This window comes from Chinchilla lanigera, unplaced genomic scaffold (genome assembly GCF_000276665.1).
Source record: "Chinchilla lanigera isolate Chin_1 unplaced genomic scaffold, ChiLan1.0 scaffold00076, whole genome shotgun sequence".
In the NCBI taxonomy this organism is placed as follows: Eukaryota; Metazoa; Chordata; class Mammalia; order Rodentia; family Chinchillidae; genus Chinchilla; species Chinchilla lanigera.
The window spans coordinates 2319382-2339915 of NW_004955477.1; the positions used below are offsets into that span (position 1 = coordinate 2319382).

Here is a 20534-nt window from a genome sequence, read left to right on the forward strand (position 1 = left end):
TGCCGCTGAGCTAAATCCCCAGCCCCATTATTTGTTGACTCTGTTTTGGCTTTTGTTTGTTTGTTTGTTTTTTGTCTTTTTGAGACAGGGTCTCACTATGCAGCTCAGGCTAGTCTTGAACTCACCTTGTAGCCCAGGCTGGCCTTCAACTCACTTTGTAGCCCAGGCTGGTCTCAAACTCGCAACAATCTTCCTGCCTCAGCTTCCCAAGTGCTGGGATTACAGGCATGCACCACCATGCCCGGCCTTACTCGTTGAATCTGGGTGGTGGCTATAATTCAGCCTGGCTGGATTAAAGAATACATAGCAACCAGAAAAAGCATTATTTGAGGTGTGTCTGTGGCAGCTTTTCCAGAGAGGTCAGCATGAGTCTGAGTGGGTAGGTAGGGGCAGCCACTCTAATTACGGGTGGCACCATCCAACCCGATGAAAGCCTGAAGAGAATAGATACAGAATGTGAATGTGTCATTCTCAAAGCTGGAATCTGCTCATTTCCTGCCTTGGACATCAGGGCTCCAAGCTTTCTGGCCTTTGGGCTGCAAGTCTTACACCCAGAGGCCTCTTTACCACCTCCCCAGGCCTGTGACCTGGAACTGCGTGTTACTCCATCAACTCCCCTGTCTCTGAGGCCTTTCTTGGCACTGCGGCTGAGCCACGCTACTGGCTTCCCAGGGTCTCTGGCTGCAGCTGACCTGTCGTGGGACTTCTCAGTTGCCATAATCACATGAGCCCATTCCCCTAATAAAATTCGCTTCTTGGGTATCTATCCCCTCGGGTGTCTATTGGTTCTGTCTCTCCAGAGAACTCTAATGTACTGCTTTAGAGCATGCTTGAATATATTCACAATCATATGTTTAAGACACACAGCAACACTAGTCACCAGGAAAATGCAAATCAAGCCCACAGTGAGATACTGTACCTTGCACCCATCATGACAGCTATCAAAAAAAAGTAAAAATAGCAAGAAATGGTGGGGATATGGAGAAACTGAAGCTCCTGTAAATTGTTGGTGGGAATGCAAAATGGTACAGCCACTGTGGAAAATATAATGGCAGTTCCTCAAAAAGTAAAAATAGAGTTACTATGCAATCCAGCAATTCCACCTCTGAATGTAGCCACAAAAGAATTGAAAGCAGGAACTTTGAGAGATATGTACTTGCATAGCAGTATAATTCACGTCAGCCAAAAGGCAGAAACAACCCAAGTGTCCATTGACAGATGAAAGGGGAAACCAGATATGCTCTCTCCATAAAATGGAATATTATTTTGTCTGTAAAAGGAAGAAAATTCTGACACATTTAATAACATGAAAGAGCCTTGAGGACCTTCTGCCAAGTGAAGCAAGCCAATCACAAAATGACAAATACTGAGTGACTCCACTTACATGAAATAATCTAGAGCAGTCAAGTTCATAAAGACTGAAAGCGGAATGACGGTTGCCAGGGGCTGGGGAGGGGAACAAAGAGCAGTTATTTTGTGGGAACTGAGCTACGGTTTCCCAAGCTGAAGTTCTGGACGTTGGTTGCACAGCATTGTGAATGTCCTTGACACTACTGCACACTTAAAAATGGTTAAGACATTGAAAGTTCTATGCATTTTACCACAATTTCCTCAAAAAGAAAATGCACAGCCACACAAACCAAAGTGAACCATGAGGCAGATTTATGTGTCTGTATGAAAGTTCTCCAACAGCAATCTTTACTTGAAAGAAGGCAAACAGAGCACAGTGGCTACACAGACACATGGAAAATAACTCACAGGGTATTGAGCAGTGGTTTTATCTGGGGAAGGAAACTAGGGTACCTGGGAAATAGGAAGTTTGTATTTTCTCCCTTTATGTTGTTTGAACTTTGTGTGTGTGGTATTCAGAATTGAGAATGGGGTCTTCAAATTGAACTACATGCCAGTCCTGTAAAAAAAAACTTTTTTTGAGACAAGGTTGCACTAAGTTATTGAGAAGGGGCTTGAACTTGCAATCCTCCTACATGATTTCAGTAATCAAATGAAGCTAATTTTTTTTCATGCAGCTTCAATCCCGGCAACTGCAATCCCTGCAAGTAACCATCACCAGTCCCAGCTGGTTCACAGTGCCTGTGAAGGAGGCCTGTTGCTGGCCCCGGGACATCACAGTGGAAAGATTATGGAGACTAAGCCTGAGCATGAAGCCCCTTGAGACCTCACTGGAACTTGAACTGTTTGTGTAAAGGAAGAGTTTGGGGATAGAAGCAAGGACTGAGGAAGGAGGAACCACTAGGGCAGCTGCATCCCATCTGAGGCACAGCAAAATGGAATAATAATCCTGGACTCTGTCCTAACCATTGTGCGATACTATGGTAACTCTCCAGATATGACTCAGGATTCCACTGGACAGAAGTAATAGAAACCCACATCAGCAAGCTGAAGCATAAAAAGAAATGTAGTAAATCATGACATTGAAAAGTCCACAAGTTCTGCTTCAAGTCAAGCTGGATCTAGGTGCTCAAGTGATGTGTGGAATCCACCTCCACTCTTTTGCCCCAGGTAGGCTGTATCACCAAGCAGAGCACAAAAAATGGTCCCCAGACTTAGGTTCTACCAGCCTGTCCTTTTTTTTTTTTTTTTTTTTTTATTTTTGGTTTTTTTTCTGGTACAGGGAATCAAACTCATGACCTTGCACTTGCCAGGCAGGTGCTGTGCCGCTGAGCTAAATCCCCAGCCCGGTTCTACCAGCCTGTACTCCCACCGAGCAGCAGAGACTCCGTCCAGCCAAACATCCAAGATTGGGTCTCATAGGCTGTGAGTGAGTTTATCTTTGTTTCTGAGCCAATCCCTGTGATTTGAAGGAGATGACATCAATTATACAGCTCTGAGAATTGAGAGTAAAGGAGGGAAAACTCCCCGAAAGGAAATGAAGTGACAATTTCCAAAGTATAGATAATGGCTCCTGGGCAGCCACAAACACTAGCAGTCTCTCCAAAGCATAAGTGCTTATAATTCTGTGATGCAGGGTCAGACAGGGTGAGAGGGAGGTTACTATTATATGGAATTCTACTCTGTCATATGCATGGCATTTTCCACAACCAAGATGAGAGCCAGATGCACAGAGAAGTTGGCAGGATGTCACCACTGGGTCCAATCTCACACATGTGTCCTGGGCTCAGAAGAAACCAAAGATTATGAGTTTGCAGCCACAGGATCTGAATTCCCTCCCAGGTTCTGATACTTACCAGCCACGTAGCCTTGGAAAGAAAGATACTGTCCTCTGCCTCAGTTCCTTCATCTGGAAGATGGGAATAATAAAATGTCACTGGTAGAACTGCAAGTAAGGATTGTAAGAGGCATGTGGGGACCTGACACCACATTGGCGTGTGTCGGAACACAGGGGCTCCATCGAGGTGCCGCACTCCTGGAAAGGGGTTTGGGTATCTGAACTGAGTGAGGACCACAGGACCTTCCAAAAACAGAATCAAGTTTTATCGTGTACAGGTACAAATTCCCTCTAATGGATGCAGTCATTATGTATACCTCAAATGTATCAATAAACTTAATTAAAGAAAGCAATTCTTTTTTTTTCTTCAGTGGCTGGCAGACTTTAACAAAAAAAAATGAAACAAAAGCCAATGCTGGGGCTTTCTGAAACCTTCCCCAAGGCACATGACTGCAGCAATGAAAATTCAAGGAGAACCAGCACAGCCAGGCCCATTGATGGCAAAGATTAGCTCACAAGTTCCCAGGGCTGGGTCCTACTGAGGCTTCCTTGAGATAGTGAGTCTGAAAGCAGGACGCAGGAAGCTGCTTGTTGCTGCAGTACCTGGTACAAAGGCTTGCACAACTCTGAACTCAGTGCTCAGCCCTTGCAAAACACCAGACTAATGGTTCCCAAAATGGGTACCGCAGGATCCACAGCCCTAAAGGCCCTAATATACGTGCGGTACTTTTTGGGTGATTTGAATTCTGGAGAGGATCAGTATTAACATATCCAGAAAGACTCTTCTCGTGCAAATCTTAAAATAATGCAAATCACGCCATTAATATATCCCCATTGTATCTAGAATTGCATAATTCCCAACCTGCCATCTGAATGAGTTGTAGCTACTGGACTGCCCACATCAGCATCACTGCAAAAAATAATCACACCCGTCCTTGATCTGAGCTGCAAGAACTAGGTCTTGAATTATTCAAGTTGTGAATGATCAAGGAACTGGAAGGATAGGCCCAGGCCTGGGCTATAACCCCTGACCTAAGAACAAGCTGCTCTGCTCATCCAGGACCTTAGCATGCAGCTGGCACACCATCAAGCTTTGCAGGAGGGAGGGCAAGAGAGACAATGGCTTAAAGCAGGGGCAACCAACTGCAGCTCACAGGCCAAATCCAGCCCACTCTAACTCTTGCAACTAAAGCTTGATCAGAACACTGATTTAGGTATTATCCATCACGGCTGTGACAGGACAACAGCCAAGGTGAGTCGCTGCAGCAGGAACCATTTAGCCTGCAAGGCCACAAATGCTCCTTTACAGAAAAATTTGCCACCCTTTGCTTTAAAATAAAGTCAGCAGGCTTTTGAGTGCAGGACTTCTCCTAGGATTTCAAGCTATTTATTGGGCAATGTGAATGTATGTGAGAGAAATTTCCCAAACTCATCAGATGACAAAGCCTCTCTTCCCCGGGGCACCTCACAGAGCCTGGTGTCCACAGAGCACTGGCCACATGGGTTTTGTGTAATCTGAACAGGGTGTCTTAGAACAGAGCTTAGGGTGCCCACAGGAGCCCCCAGGCTGGGTGACCCAGAGGAGGGGTCTGTGGTGCCTGGGCCACACATTCTTCCTGCTTCACACAGCCAGAAGCTCCAGGACCCCTCAGTCTGTGCCCACCACACTTCAGCCCCTCCCCTGAAGTCTGCAGGAAAATGTAGTCGGAGCTTCTTGCTTGGAAAATGACCACATGCGTGTCCTATGGGACCAAGCTTGGCCCTCAGGATCAGCCCTCCTGCTGTGGAGCGGGAGGCTGCAGAACTGGAGCCATTCCCCAAAAGCACCCTGAGAACATGAGTCCTCACTCCTTTACAGAAGCAAAGAGGAAGGAGAGGCAAGCTGCATCTCTACACACTCAACATTACCTGCCCTGCCCGGATCTCAGCCCTGGCTCCCCTGGCTCCAGGGTGCAGAGCTGGCCATGGACCAGCCTGGCAAAAGGAAGGAGCTGCTCCTCCTCTGGCTCAGGCCCCAGGCACTCAGGGCACCTCACTGCCACAGAAACCATACCCTACTGTGATGACTGCCAGTGTCTGGCCATTCATGTCCCACCTCTGGGCGGGAACAGTGCTATAGGAGCCCCCAGCTACCCTGAGCACAAGATTGGAAAAGTCAGTCTCTGCTCCGCAAGACTCACCAGCCCACATATGGGTAATCACAGAACAAGCAAAGCTCTATGAACAAAGAAGACACAGAAAGGCCTCTTCTGATGGGCCTGGGCAGAGTATGGACGAGGAAACAGCAAGGACTCAAAGATGTCACAAAAAGTAGGCACAACCCACCCCCAGGGCAGGGAGCAGAAAAGCTCGGAGTACAGTGGAGGAGAGCTGTGTTCGATGTCTGCTGTCACCCATCAGGAAAGCTTCTGTGGGTGGGCAGCTTCACTGGGACCAGGTGGCAGCAAAGCAGCCTGGGATGGCAGGAGAGGCATCTGCCATCAGCAGGTTCCATCAAAAACCTCTGCAATGGCTGCAGCAGGACAAGAGCTGGGAGCTCATGGGAAACCTCACTATTCACCCCACGTGCACAAGAAATAACCCTAACACCAACTGTGTCAGTACATGGTATACCGCATGTGCATGGCTGCGTTTTCTCCTACCAACAGCTTTATGAGCTGGATGCTATAATTAGCCCCATTTTCCTAAGAAGCTGAAGTTCAGAGAGGTTAAGTAACTTGCCTGGGGTCGCACAGTGAAGAAGTAGCAAGGCCAGGGGCTTCAGTCCAATCTCTTCCTTACCCACGCTTTCTTAACCTCTGGTGAGGGTGGGGGGATTCCCAGCACATGGGCTGTGAGCTGCACTTGAAGGCAACTGCTGAGTCATTTCCTCCCCCAGCCTCAACCACAGGTTGCATTAGCTGTCAGGAAGGGCCCAGCCAGGCCCCGGCTGTGGTGGCCCTCAACCAGAAACCAATATCAGCATGTCTCTAGCTCCACCACCTGGCACATAGTAGGTGTTCAGCAAATAACCACAGAACAGAAAATGGTCATAAAGCTGTTTCCAAATGACTGAAACACACTCCATGGAAACCAGCTTGTCTCTTTAATCTGTGTTGGAAGAGAAAATGAAGCTCTCCAAATATTTGCACAACTATAATCCATCTTGAAATTGAAACGTGTTTCCCTAAATTACCCACTGCATCGGGTTTCGAAGAAGTTCTATTCTTGTAGACTTGAGCTACGAAGTGGAAAATGTCAAATCTTGACAGTAAAAAGGAGAGAGGCCTCAAGAATGCCCCAAAGACTGTGGCCGACCCTGACAGTTCCCCACCCCAAACAAGGTCAGGCGGGAGATGGTGCATCCTTCCTCTGAGGTGGTGGAGCTCACCGTGTGGCCTTGTCTTCTCCATAGTTGATCATTCTTTCCTCTAATGCAAGAATTGATGCAATAAATCTCATGACTATTGATGGTCTCACTACTGTGGTGTGGGGTTATTGGCAAAGGATGAAGCATCTTATTTAAAGCCATCTGACTCCATATGTTAGATAGATTAAAGCTGGAAGACAGTTAGAAGGTACCCACTACCAAGTGAAGGTCTAGTCTTTAGAGAAGGGGCTTATGCAGGCCGGAGATGTAGCTCAACAGCACAAGCACTTGCCTGGCAAGCTTGAGGTCATGAGTTCGATTCCCTCTACAAAAAAAAAAAAAAATGGAGAAGGGGCTTATGAGTGATTTAGGTTTCAGAACACAAAAAGTAATATATCTCCAGGGGCTACAGCTGTTCTACTAGTTGGGACCATTTAGTCCAGCAACAGGGGTAGCAGTGGTGAGGGGGACAGGAGTGTGGTTGTGAAGCAAGGGCGAGCGAGTCCTCAGATTCTCCACAGGGTGTAGGAGAGGCCTGAGAGTAAGTGTGAACCTTAGGCTAGGACCAGGAGGAGATTAGAGACTTCTGTTTGCTAATCTAGCCACCTAGTTATTACCTTCCTTTGCTGACACTACTCCTGGCTCTGGTCAGCATTTTCCCTTAGTGACACTGCTACAGGCACCTCTAGGCCCAGAACTAGATCTGAAATCTCTGTCTCCCGTGCACATCCCGGAATATGACATGCACAGGTACTCAGACAAGGCAGTCAAATGGCAATAATCATTTGCAAAGGATCTGTCCTTAGAGATCTCTGGTACAAAGCCAAAAAACAAATATTTGGTTAGACTTAGGGGCAGGCTTACAGCAAGTTGTTTAGGAGCAAGATGTTCAGAAGGTATTATTTTTGGAGCAGTTTGCTGTTAGCTTCTATCATCCATGTTGAAAATTCTGCTTAAAGAAAAATACATGTTTCTGGCTCAGGGTCCAGTAACACCTGGTGAGTGCATGGGTTGTTTGGTATCTCAGGCTGTCAAGGAAAATTAGGTGGAGCAGAGAGAAGCACCACTCAGCGGAATAGGAGCTCTACCCTCCTGGGCAGCTTCCCCCTAGGGTTGATACTAAGTCCCACAGATTCCTTTGCACCGATGTCTGTGCCTCTTTTCTTTCAGTGATTCTGGGATCACTCATGGCCAGGCCCCAGGGTGGATGCAGAAACAGCTGCGACTCGGTTCCTGCCCAAGAGCTCAGTGCCTGGTAGAACCCATGGTTCCCACTCAGTGCCAGAATCTGTGACAGGGCCCAAGCTAGGGCCCAGCAAGGATGCTTCTGGAGTCTGCCAGGCCTGGAGTGACATCCAGGATCTCGGAAGGCATGACTTCAAGGCCATTCCTTTAAAAAAGCAACACTCTTCCTCTGCAGAGACTGATGAAAGTCCTCCACACCTAAGACACAATAAACAAGAGATGACTTTTTTTATTTTATTTTAAAGAGTAAAAGAAAGATAACATAATAATAGGGGGGCTTACCAAATTACAGACAAAGTGGTAGGAAATTATCAATGGTTATTGTTTTACATATTGTTATCTACAAGATAGTTTCTCAGGAAAACAAATACACAAATGATAGTGAGTTACAGACAAAAGAGGTAGGAGATTATCAATAGTTGTTGTACTATACTTTGGTATCTTCAAAGTGGCTTCTAAAGAAAATAAATAGAGCTATACATGAGTGACCTATTGAAAAATCATTAACTATTCTCAATGGTTGTTGTAGGAAACACATAATAATAAACATGCATCCATTTACGAAATAGGATAAGAACAATACAAACATTACAGAGTTATGGATAGATTAGTAGGAAAGTATCAATGGCTGCTGTAATACATGGTGGTATCTTCAAAGTGGTTTCCCAGGAAGACAGAGATACACAAGAAAGATCTAACAAGTAGTTACAGCCTAAGGGTTGTCAAAAATAGCATATTACCTCCTCACCAGTGACTCCTGTCACTGAGGTGTGATGGCTGGAAGAAAGGCCAGGATTGAAAAGAAGGACCAAGAGACTTGCACCTGTGTCTAGCAACAGGCTATTTTCTTGTTCCTCCATAGTCATGATTACCCAGGGCTCCTCCATGGAGATGATGGTCTGGCCAGAGAGAGAAGGCAGAGTATGCCCCGGGCCCTCTCATTCCTGTTGGACTAACTGGTAGGATGTGCCTCCACTTCAGAGGGCAGACCGATCTCCAGTGGTCACCTTTGCATTCAGGGCATGGCCCATGGGGCCTCTTAGGGCAGTTCCTCTTGAGGTGGCCTGGCTTTTAACAGTGGTAGCAGATGAATGCAGTCATCGAGTTCTTCTTGGGGGCCCCAGGAATCAGACTTGGGATCTGTTTTTCTTAGTGCTGCAGCAAAAGCAGCCGCTTTTTCTCTGTCTCTTTGTTTTCTCTCTTTGGCCTCCTCCTCGTCATGGCTATAGAATACTGAGGAGGCAATTCTTACTAGCATCTCAAGTGAGCCGTCTGGGGTGAAAGCCATTCTTTGTAGCTTTTTCTCTCCAGCCTCCCATCACATTGGGACCCCACAACCAGTTAGTGTCCTCTCCCCCGCTGTCAGCACAGGCAGCAGGAATCTTGCTGCAGACCTCTCTGGAGCTCCACCACAGCCTGTACTGTCAGGGGAAAAATGGCTTCCAGGGAGTCTCCACAGGTATTGTGCAAGGTCCTCCTGCTTTCCAGCTTCTGAATGGCTCTCATGACCCCGTCAACTAGACCTCTGAGTCTTCGAGCGTAGTCTGTATTCTCATGTTCTCCAAGTCCTTGTTCAGCAGCTGCTCCTCCCCTGACTCTGAACCTTTCTGGTTCTCAATGGCAGGAGCAAGAGTGACCCGTTGTATGGCATGTATTCCCAGGGGCTTCTCCATGTTTGAATGATTCACACACGTCCATGGGTGGGCATCTGCAGCCAGTGCATAGTGGGCCAATTGTGTCATTGTTTCTCTGTATCATGGTAGTTCTCAATTGAGCAGCGGTGGCCAGCCTGAGGGCTAGCGTGCAGCAGTGCTCCCCACTGAGTGGCTTCCTGTGTGCCGGAGCCCCCACAAGAGGTGACTTGTGTCCCCCAAGATACAGAGAAGTAATGCTCCCTGAGAAAGATATGGCTCACTCCCAGGACTCCTACAGAACACCTCCCCCATGCCTCTTGCTGGTCCTGTGGTATTTGTTGTGTTTAAGGTTCAGGGGCACACACTGGTGCCAGGTGCTAGGACAAGAGTTTTTCAGGCGTTGCATCTGCACCTCTGGGGGTTTACCACTGTGATCACTTGAATTTTGCAGATAAAGAAATAGTCGTGGAAAAGTGAAGTAACTCTCCCAAAGCTAAGGCAGATCCAACCCCAATGCTGCCCTCCAAAGGCACTGGGTTCCTGACCAATGGGCAAGAGGTTCAGCCAAGCTGGGGGTCTGAAGGCCAAGTGCAAGCCTATCAGCAGAGCTGCTGGGGATCAGAGTCTGCTAGGCAGATAAGTAAAGGCTCCAAGCCTTACTCAAGAGCATGAGGGGAGGATGGGATGGCCTGGGAAACAGGGCCTACTGTACTGGCTATGAGGTGTTCCAGGGCTAAGAGGAGACAGGCACCAAGGGATGTCCATTCCCACCTCTGGGTGCCAAAGTTAGCAAACAGAAATACAGGATGCCTGGCTACATTTGAATTGCAGACATACAAATAACTGTTAGTATAGACTGTGCTACATGGAATACCTGGGATACACTTCGAGTAAAAAACAAATTGTAGTATATCTGAAGCTCAAACCCCACAGGCTTCTCTCTTTTGTCTGACTGGCCCTCACCTTGGTTCCATGACTCCCCACACTGCATTTGGGAGCTTAGGATAGAGTCTCGTACTCAGACCCACTCTTCTTCCTACGTAAGGTCCTGGTGACCAATAAAAATATGAAGAGATCAGCAGGGTTCAAAGTGGTAGCTTCTTCAAAATTAATGGCATCACCAAACTAGAGAACATGCCTTAAATTTGGAGAGTACCGGCCGGTGTACATGTTGGCTCTCTTGTCCCTGGCTGTGTGGCCCAGGCAAATCACTCAATGTCTGAGTCTCTTTCTTTTCCTGCAACTTGGGGATAATGATAAACCCGCCCCATGTCCTCCTCAAACTGTGGGGAGGATCAGATCCCACCATGCAGGTAGAGGTTCTGCTTTGTAATAATCTCTCCATATCATTTAAATAATAACAAATGATGGGTTGGGTTAACAGCATGACCCTGCAGCCCTTCCCACATTCTCTTCAAGCCTTGTTTTCTGTGTGTCAACAGTTAATGCAATCTCTGGGCACTGGAGGTGGCTAAAGAAAGAAGCCATAGCAAATTTGATTTGTGTGTCTAATTCCATTTGAAATGACTTTGGCAATAAAGCTATTCTCCTTGATTCTTTTAAATCAGCACATTTCAGCTGCAAAGTGACATCATGGGATCAGCAGTTCTCTTCGTGTCACTGGTGAGCCCACAGTGAAGGGACACAGAAACCTGGCCCCACAGCAGGTAGCCAATCTCATCTGCTGGGAGACTTTGGGGGGGAAAACATTAGCCCAGTGATGGTGAATCTTTTAGAAACGAGCTCCCAAACTGAAACCCCAAGCCCATTTATTTATCACAATGCGCCAACACTACAATTAAACCTGGATACTGAGGGTTTAGTTTAGGAAAAAACAACTGTTAACTGATGCTTGGCTGCTGGGGCAACTTGGCTCATATGCCAACAGATAGGGCTCTGCACGCTTGCTGCAGGACAGGATAGGTTTGCTACCACTGCATTAGTCTGTACAGGATTCCAGGACTAGAACCTGGAATGAAGGTCTTGCCCTTTGACCAGGAGCTTGCAGCTGAGTGCTTCCTGAGGTTGGAAGTGCTTCTGGTATTCATGGCATATCTAAGCCTGTACCTCTGGGGTCAGCCTAGTTAGGGCCATGATCAGCCACTTACTAATTAAAAATCATTGATGAACTCGATGGTTCTATGTTTACCTGTACAGTAGGTATAATGCAAATAATCACACTTAGGTCTGTCACCAGGATGATCTCAAAGAATCCATCATCTGTTGCCATTATGTAGAGCACATAGCCCCAGGCTTGTCCATGGTTAATCTCCATGCAGCAAAATAGGAGTGCTTCTTCCCCATGATCCATGAGCTCTCAGGAGCTCAAAGGAGCTCTGCATGCACACTCCCTCCTCCCTCCCTCTCCCTCTCTCTGTCTCTCTCTGTCTCTCTCTGTCTCTCTGTCTCTCTCCTCTCTCTCTCTCTCTCTCTCTCTCTCTCTCTCTATGTATATATATATATATAATATACACACACAAATACCCATAGATAACACAGCACCCACACTCACTGATACCCATAGATTCATAGACTCCCATACAATCATAGACAAAGACACCCATATACACACAGACATATACATACACACATCCACAGACTCCAGACACATACATTTAGTGATACCCATAGAATACACAAAGAACACATCATCGTACACGCACACACAAATACACTGATATCCATAGACTCAGATACACACATACACACACATACACAGATGCATACAAATATACACACATATATACACACACAAACACAGACATCTGACATCCACAGACTCACACACACATATTCCCACACCAACAGGCAAGTAGGACTTCGACACAGTTTGGTGTGCCAATGAGTCACTGCATCCAACTGCAAAGTCAGGGGTTCATAATAGATACTTGCCTCTTCCCTTGCTCCACCTCAGTCATGACCCTAAGGTGAGCCTCAGGGACCAAGTGATGATTTCACCCTTGAGCACACTTGAGGTATTAGTAAGCTTTCCTGCTGCTGGGACAAAATACTTAACACCTGAAGTTTAAAGGGGGACAGGTTTATTTGGTTCATGGTTTCAGAGGTTTCAGTCCATGGTCTGCTGGACCCAAGGCAGGAACATCATGGTGGAAGGGCATGATAGAACAAAGCTACTCAGTCCATGGTAGCCAGGAAGCAGAGCACAGGGGAAGGGCACCAGCAAGAGATAAACCCTCCAAGGCAATGACCTGCCTCCTGCAACTGGGCCACACCTCCTGACAGCACATTCAGTTATAAAACATCAATGGATTAATCCAGTCGCTTTTGAAGGAAGACACAGAGTATATCCCTCTGTCTTGATGGTTTGGGGAAGTTCATGGTCACCATTCACCACAGAGCCCTGCCACTCCTTCCCTAGTCACCTCCAGCCAGCATCCCACAGGTCCCTTCAATCTGAGGGTCCAAAGGGAGCGAGACACCTAGGGCATATCCTAGTTTTCTTCCTTACCCTGCATCCAACTGGCCTCAGGACTGATCTGCTTCAGTAACTATTTCTGTGTAAGGTGCACCACAAATTATTATGGCCCAAACCATCCATCAGTTATAGTGATAGTTTGGAGGCTGCAGGCCAAGAACCCAGGCAAGGTATGGCCAAGACAGCCTATCCCTACTTCACAGTGTCTGAGACCTAACTGGGGAGACTGAGGACTGGGCTATAGAACCATTTGGAGAATTTTCACTCACCCTCTGAGCTGAGATGTCATAAGGGACCTCAGGGGGGCAGCAGCTGGAACATGAGGCATACACAGTGCAGCCTCTGCCTGGGGCTTAGACTTTTGCCTGGCACGGCGGCCTTAGCCTAGTCAGGTTTATGTAAATGAATGTCCAGGACTCTAGAGGTAGGTATCCCCAGAGAACCACAGTGTAGCTTCAGAACTTACATGTTGTCACTTTTGCTGCATTCTGTTATTAGAAAATTGTCCCAAATTGAAGGGAAGAGATATGAACACCATCTCTTCATAGGAAGTGTCAAAACATTTTGGGACATGCTTGAAAACCACCCACTGTCTCCCAAATACATGCACCTTCTGACCTCTACCCTGGTTCAGGAGCCCCCTGTCCCACTTACCAAATGATATTCATCACACAAGCATGTCCAGTGTATTCTTTCTTAGGCTCCTCTGGCCACTCACCACCAAGCAGGATGCTGCTAAATCATCTGACAAGCAGCATCCCTTCCTCCTGGTCCACACAGCCCCTCACCACTGCTCCAGCCACACTGAATACCAAATTCTCCACTCTCCTTCCTGCCCAGCTACCTTTGCACATGCTGCTTTCTCTACTTGAAATGCTTCTTCTTCATTATAGAGGTCCCCCAAATCTCTTACTTGTCCTTTGAAACCCAGCTTCACTGTCATGCCCTCTATGATACCATCCACAGTCCACTTACGATTATAAAACAGATTCAGACCAGTGACTCTCAATTGTGTCTGAACACAAGAATCACCCCCGGAGCTTAATATATATTGATTACTAGATCTACTGCCCCCAACCATTCTGATGTAATCAACTGGGGAAGGAAAGGTATGAGGATTTTTTAAACTCTCAAGGAGATTCCAATCTACAGCTAAGATTAAGAAGTACTCCTATAGATCAGTGAGTGATTCACAGTGTGGCTGCACATGAAAATCCCCTGGGGATTTTTCAAAGTGCACCTGTTCCCCAGGAGCCCACTTCCAATGTAGCAAATCAGAATCTGTAGGGGTGAGGTCAAAATAATAAAATAGATATCTTATAAAATCCCCCACCTCTGCATGATTCCAGGACACAGCAGAGCAAAGAAACACCAAGGCTGGTAGATTCCAGTTCTACTCAAAAATCCAGCATATGAGCATGATTCAAAACCTTAATCCAATTTTTGATTTGTAGATGATCTTTATCCCAGAATGAGCAGGTCAAAAATCTGTAGGTTTTACAGGTCACATCACGAGCCGTTTTCCAATTCTAAAATCATTAAATGAGTGACAAAGATGAATAATTTAAAGACCAATTTCATGGACCTAATAGATGCTCAGTAAATATTCATTGACTGAATTAATCATTCAATTGATCGGCATGACTCTCATTCTGCTCTGCTCATTCTACACTCCCCATCTCCCCATGAGTCTTAGAGTTCCTAGAGGACAGGCTCAGAGACCCAACCCAGACTGAGGACATTTGATGGATAATCCATTGGATCTATGCACAGAGCAAAACCACCCTAAATGCTCAGGGACATCTCTGAATTTTCTACATGTGCAATGGATTTCTTGGTGAAGAGGAAAATGTTAACAGGTAATTCTTGTTGGAAGGATGGCAATGTTATAACATAATTACATGACTTACTGATCAGGTCGCCTAGGCTATTGTACAGTTTTGGAAGCCTGAAGAGCATCTTTTCTGGAGTCTTCTTGTCTCAGTAGTAACCCAGAGGCTCATGGCCAGCCCTCAGCCACACATGGATAGGCATGGCAGATACCAGCACTGCCACTATGATGCGATGGCACAGTCTCTCCTAAGCAGCCCTCATAGGGACATGGCCTCTGCTCCGTGACCAGTAGAGCATTTACATCATTCCCATCTTGTGACCTCAGCTGATTTGACATTTTGAATGCAAAAGTATTCACAGCCCAGAGCTCCCTACCCACCCAATCATGCTGGAAACAGACAAAGCTTGGTCCTCCAGACTTACTCACTATGTGACCAGAGTGAATCATGGAACCTCTCTGAGCTCCACGTCTGTTAACATTAGCAACAGTACCTCCCCTAAAAGTTGTAATAAGTGAAATGATGCTTACCAATTCTTAACACAGGGCCCAGCATAGAAAAAGGATCAGAAATTGGCAGATCATTAATGGCACATAAATCAAGCCCTCAGGCCTAAGGCTGCCTCTTGGTAACTATATCACCCTGAGCAAGTCACCTAACTTGGGAGACATTATGTTTTGCATCTGTAAAACAGAACCGATAGGAGAACCCATTATAAGACCATAGTATGAAGTCCATGCTGGGAAGGACAAAACATAGGGACTGGTCTGCATCAAGCAGCTGGTGTATGCTCTATTACCATCACCTTTGTAGGATTACGGCTGGCGATGACTGTCATTTCTTACAATAACCAAAAGCCAACTCTTTTTCCAGCAAGGATGTGGTCATGGCCATGTGCTGACAACATCCCCAGAGACTTAGAAACAGTTCTCCTCCCACTGACTCAGTCCCTGCCAGAACTCTGCACCATCTTCCTAATCAATGAAAAGGCCTGTGATCCAAGGAGCTGAGGCAAGGCAGAACAAGCAACCAGCCTCCTCCTGTCATGGGTCCTGCCAGCACCAACGCTATAGAGCATGATAAATTCAGGCCCTGGTACAGGATAAAGGGCCATTTCCCTACTAACACCCCAAACTAGTTCAGCAACCAAACACACAACACTTTAACTCTCAGGAGAGCGCTGTATTGCATGCAGCCTTCCAGCACAAATGCATTTACTCTGAGAACAGTTTCACTCACTGTTTTCCCCCTTCTCCTGGGCTGAAAAGAAAACTGTGAGCCCAGCTGAAACCGAAACCAAGGAACAAGGTGCTCAGCCAGGGTGATTCAGGTTGGGCCAGCCCCAGCCCTGGATGGACACAAAACCCTCCCAAAGGCACACAAAGTTTTAAGACAGTTAACGAAAGGAATCATTTGACAAAGAGAACCATTGTGTACTCAGGTAGCTATGCCTTTGAACAAAGGTAAGAGAGCCAAATTTGCCTTTGTGAACAGAGTCAGCCTTCAGCACTGACCGTGGGGCAGCACAACTATCCAGCAACTCAGGTATTTCCTAAAAGAGGCAACTTGTGAGTCTTGGCCAAGCCGAAGCCCTGTGCCCCCTGGTAGCCCTGTGACATCCTGGAGCACACAACCTGCAAGACTCAAAGAGAAAGATAGGTAGCTTATGTCTAGAGACACAGATTCCATGTAGGTGAACCATGGCTGGCTGTGACTTTGGGCAGCTATGTTTGCCTGAAATGTGGGTAAAAGTAATTAATGCTGTTTACCTACCTCACTGGGCGCAAGACACCAGAGTGCTTCAAAATAAAAATGTAAGTGTGTTCTGCAAACTCAAGAGCTATGGGCAGGAGTTAATGAGCACTAACAACCCTCTCTCTGACCCTAGGGGAGCCCCACAGGGAGGATAAACATGAATCTTCAGGACCTCTAGAGCAGTAACTCAGAGCAGCTCTTTGAAAATGTCAAATGTCTGCGGGATCACTTATTTGATCTTCAAAGTTCGTGCAAACTTTATGTTTAATTCAAAACATACTAGTTTGTCTTAGTAAGATGATGTTTTAAAGTAGTTAGCATCAGAGATATATCTGGGTGCCCTAGAAAGCTGTGACATAACACTGCAGCCCTGGGATCCCAGCATCCCCTGCCCCTGACACCAGTCCTCACTGCAGTTTTGAGTGACAGGGCAGTGTGGAGCTTTTAACAGCTTCCTCACTGAGGTCCACATGGACCATGTGTGGTCATTATCAGAGATGTCGCTGGTCTTCTTGAAGTCAGGATGTCATATACAGTAAACCTTTGTCTAAATTTGGAGCTAAAGGACTTGGTACAGGTGATTTGTTAGCTGGGGTTGGAGGGAACCCAGGAAGTAGAAGCAACTATGAAGGATGGTAGGGAAAGGAAAGAAAACATTGAACAATGTTAGGCCACAGGGTGCCAGTTGTTCCAGAAGAAGCACACACATGCCACCGAAGGTTGCCCCACTTTAATGAGGTCACAGATCCACTCACCCCTGTGGTGAGAGATTGAAGATTCCTGGGGAGGTCCTAGGGCACACAGAGGAAATGTTCCTTGTGCTTGCTTGAAGCAGAGCACCACCAGCCTGCCAAGGTCTGAGCACAGACAGAAGCTTTCCCAGCAAACCCAGGCACAGTATGCAACATGACCTGGCTCCATTGCCCGTGGTGTCTCAACCCTCCTGAAGACATAGAGCACAGCATGCCAGGAGTTTACACTTTGGTTCCAAAGGGAACATGCATTAACGATGGCAGGAAAGCCCTCTGACTCAAGTACCACTTCATCAGCCACGCCTCCATCTCTGTGATTGGAGCTTTCCCAAATGAATGTGGGTCACTATGGATCATGGCCCCTACCTAGAATGAGAAACAAACTCCAGGACCCATCAAGCTGAGACCCACATTAGGGAGTCTATGTGCTCTTGTCCACATTTGGTACCATTTTGATCACTTCTACTGTCCAGCTGGTGCGTATATGATCTTTCTAGAAAATAATCTGATAACAAGTCTCTGGACCTTTGAAATGGGCACATGAGATATCTAAAAAGGTGTCATCCTAAGGATACATGTAAATGTACCTGTCACCTCAGCATTCGCAACAGCTAAAGACGGATAACAATTTCCATGTCAACGATGGGGGACTGGAGTAATAGTACCTCGTGGCCCAACCAGACAGTGGAGAACATGGTCTGATTCTGTAAATAGTTCTAAATAAGAACTTTAAAAATACTAAACTAAAACTCTAAATGCTGTGATCTCTGAGTTGTGAGATTATGGTCACTTACATTTTCTTCTTTATAGTTGTCTGCATTTTCCAAGCTTTCCATTAGTATGTGAGTCTTTCACAACCGGAGGAAAGACCTTCTGTAGCATCACCAGGGCCAGCCTCCATTAACTGACACTTGGGATCCCTGAGAAGCAGATACCCCTTGTCCTACAAACCCCAGAAGATGTTACCCTGGGATCTACCCTCCTCCCACCAGAGCTTATTCAGTTGTCCCTTTTCCCAGCCCAGTCCCCCGAGAAGTCAGGTAACCTCTGGCAGGTGGCCTCCACTGCCCCCGACAGAGCCTCCCGCCATGTTGGTGAAGCTTCCATGGTTTTTGACACAGATTATCCTGGAATCCAGGCTCTCTGCCCAGCCTGGTGGAATAGCTATTCAAGAGTCACAGAGCATGTCTTAGAGATGGCCAAGCCCAGCTCCTATTGTCCAGGGAGATAAACTGAGGCAATTCGGGTGGTCCATTTCTAGTAAAGCCAGAGAACTCGATGAAAGTCCCAGAATGGTCAGTCAGCAAGGATACTGGAAAGGAGATTTGCCTCAAGATCAAGGAGGGTTCCCTGTCCTTGTACTCAGTCTTCTACAGCCAAGGCCAAGTGCACAAGTGAGGATAGAGCTAGTTCATCAAAACATCCAGGGGCCCTTTGGGTGGTTGTAGAAAGTCCCTGTCAGGATGTCCAATTCCCCCATGGCACAGTATTTCCTCTCTTGGGGACTGAGCTTGGGAAGTAGACATGCCTGGATGAAGATTCCAGCATGCAGCTTGGCCTGGCTTTCGTGCAGCTCCCTGCCTTGGAAGCCAATGTCCATCATCAAGCAAGCACCTTGGAGAGCACCCTACTTATGGGCACCCTACTTATTATCAAAACCAAGTTTCCACGGAGGCAGGAGGGCATTAAAACCTCTCTAAGGACTGTGACCTGATCCACCTCTGATCCTATGGAATACCAAGGTGACGGGAATGAGCCTCTGACAGGAGCCCAGGTCACAGACATAAGACCTTAGAAGGAGACAACTCTGGGTACCCAAGACAAAAGCTGACTCCAGACATGGCCTGCCAGGAAGTGGGATTGGCAGAGGCCTCGATATGATCCCGCCTAAAACTATTATTTCACCCTGGTCTCATTTCGTAATTTGTCCTAAAGCAATATAAACCCATTACAGAGCCCCCACTCAACAAGGTGGATAAACAATCCAGTGCCGCCATGTTGAGTGGTCCCTCTGGCATCAGACAAGACCTCTAGGAAATTTAAGGAAGAGATCTTGGCTCTCCATGGCCCAAAGGTCCTCTCAAAAAACACTGCATCCATTTTATGTGGTCCTGTGAGGATGGGGAACTCTGTAATTTCTGTGCCAACCTTCGGTCTGGAGACCTGAGCAAGCCAGGAGCTTCAGCATCTGTGGCCCAGCTTGCTGAATGTCCCAACAGCCATGTCTTCTTAAAAGCCTTTCCCCACCACAGCCAACTCAGGAGATGTGTGGGAGTAGGGCCTAGGTCCCTGCTGCTTACAGAACTCACAAACCCCCTACCCCTGCCTAGCCTAGCCAACTCTTCTTCTTATGCCCACCTTTAGAAGCCTATCAGTGTGTGACATCCCAGTGCCACAGCTCCCAGCTGCCTGTCTTTTCATACAAATGTCTAAGTGAGAATAGTGTTCTCTATGCTTTGTATCTTCCATTCTGGCCACTAAACCCCATAGCCATTAGCAAACTCCCTGCTGGAAACAGAGGCCTGGATGCCCCATGTCTCCAGAGGACACAAAATACACCTTGCACCTGCCTGTCTGAAGAGAGGTCCAAAAGGGTGTACACCAAACAGGAAGGGCCAAGGGGGGATGCTGGGGAGCAGAGAAGATTTTATCACCACTTTGAAAGTGTTTCTGCATGGCTCAAATGTTTTATGACTCATGATATATTATTCTCATTATTCCTTTTCTTTTTGCTAGTACTGGCTGAATAACAGAAAATGAAGTAATTAGTCATTTATTGGGCATCAGTTATGAGCCAGGTGTATAGAGCAAAGGCGGAGTCTTGTTTTAACAGTGAGGATATAAAGAAAAAAAAATGAGGAGGAGATGAAGAGTGAGTGAGGGTGGAGGGGTATCCCAGGTAGGTGAGGGGAGATGAAGGGGCACCCCAGAAGAGAATCTGTTAGTCCTGAGATGGAGGAGCAGATTGGAGGAGCAAAAATAGGCCATGGAGCTAGAAATGGTGATTCAAGGAGTAGGGAAGGAGAGGAGAGTGGAAAGCTGTGATCAGACGGGGGTCAGGAGAAGTTATGTCCAGGGAATTTGGGTTTCATTTTAAATGCACTGGGAGTGATCAAGGCTTTTAAGCAAGGAGTAACATGACTCCCTGTACATTCTCAATAGATCACTCTCATTTCTTGCTGTGTGAAGAATGTGGGAAGGCAAGAGGGAAGGTGTTAGCGTTTCAAGAATTCTATTGAAGAGAGGCCCAGGGGACGGGCGGGGCGAGCAGGCCCTCGGAGCCGGCTGAGCAGGCTCTCCCAGCCCCCCGCGCCTTGCGCCCAGGCAGCGAGTTCTCCGGGAGC

At 46.9% G+C, this 20534-nt stretch overlaps 1 long non-coding RNA gene across 1 annotated transcript in view; it reads right to left on the bottom strand.

The window, feature by feature from the left end:
- LOC106146394 overlaps positions 1-3258 on the bottom strand; it is a 24279-nt gene extending 21021 nt beyond the window's left edge. The window contains exon 1 of the long non-coding RNA XR_001230814.1: positions 3207-3258. This is a non-coding gene — a long non-coding RNA (uncharacterized LOC106146394). The remainder of the gene's footprint in view (positions 1-3206) is intronic.
- Positions 3259-20534: the final 17276 nt, after the last annotated feature.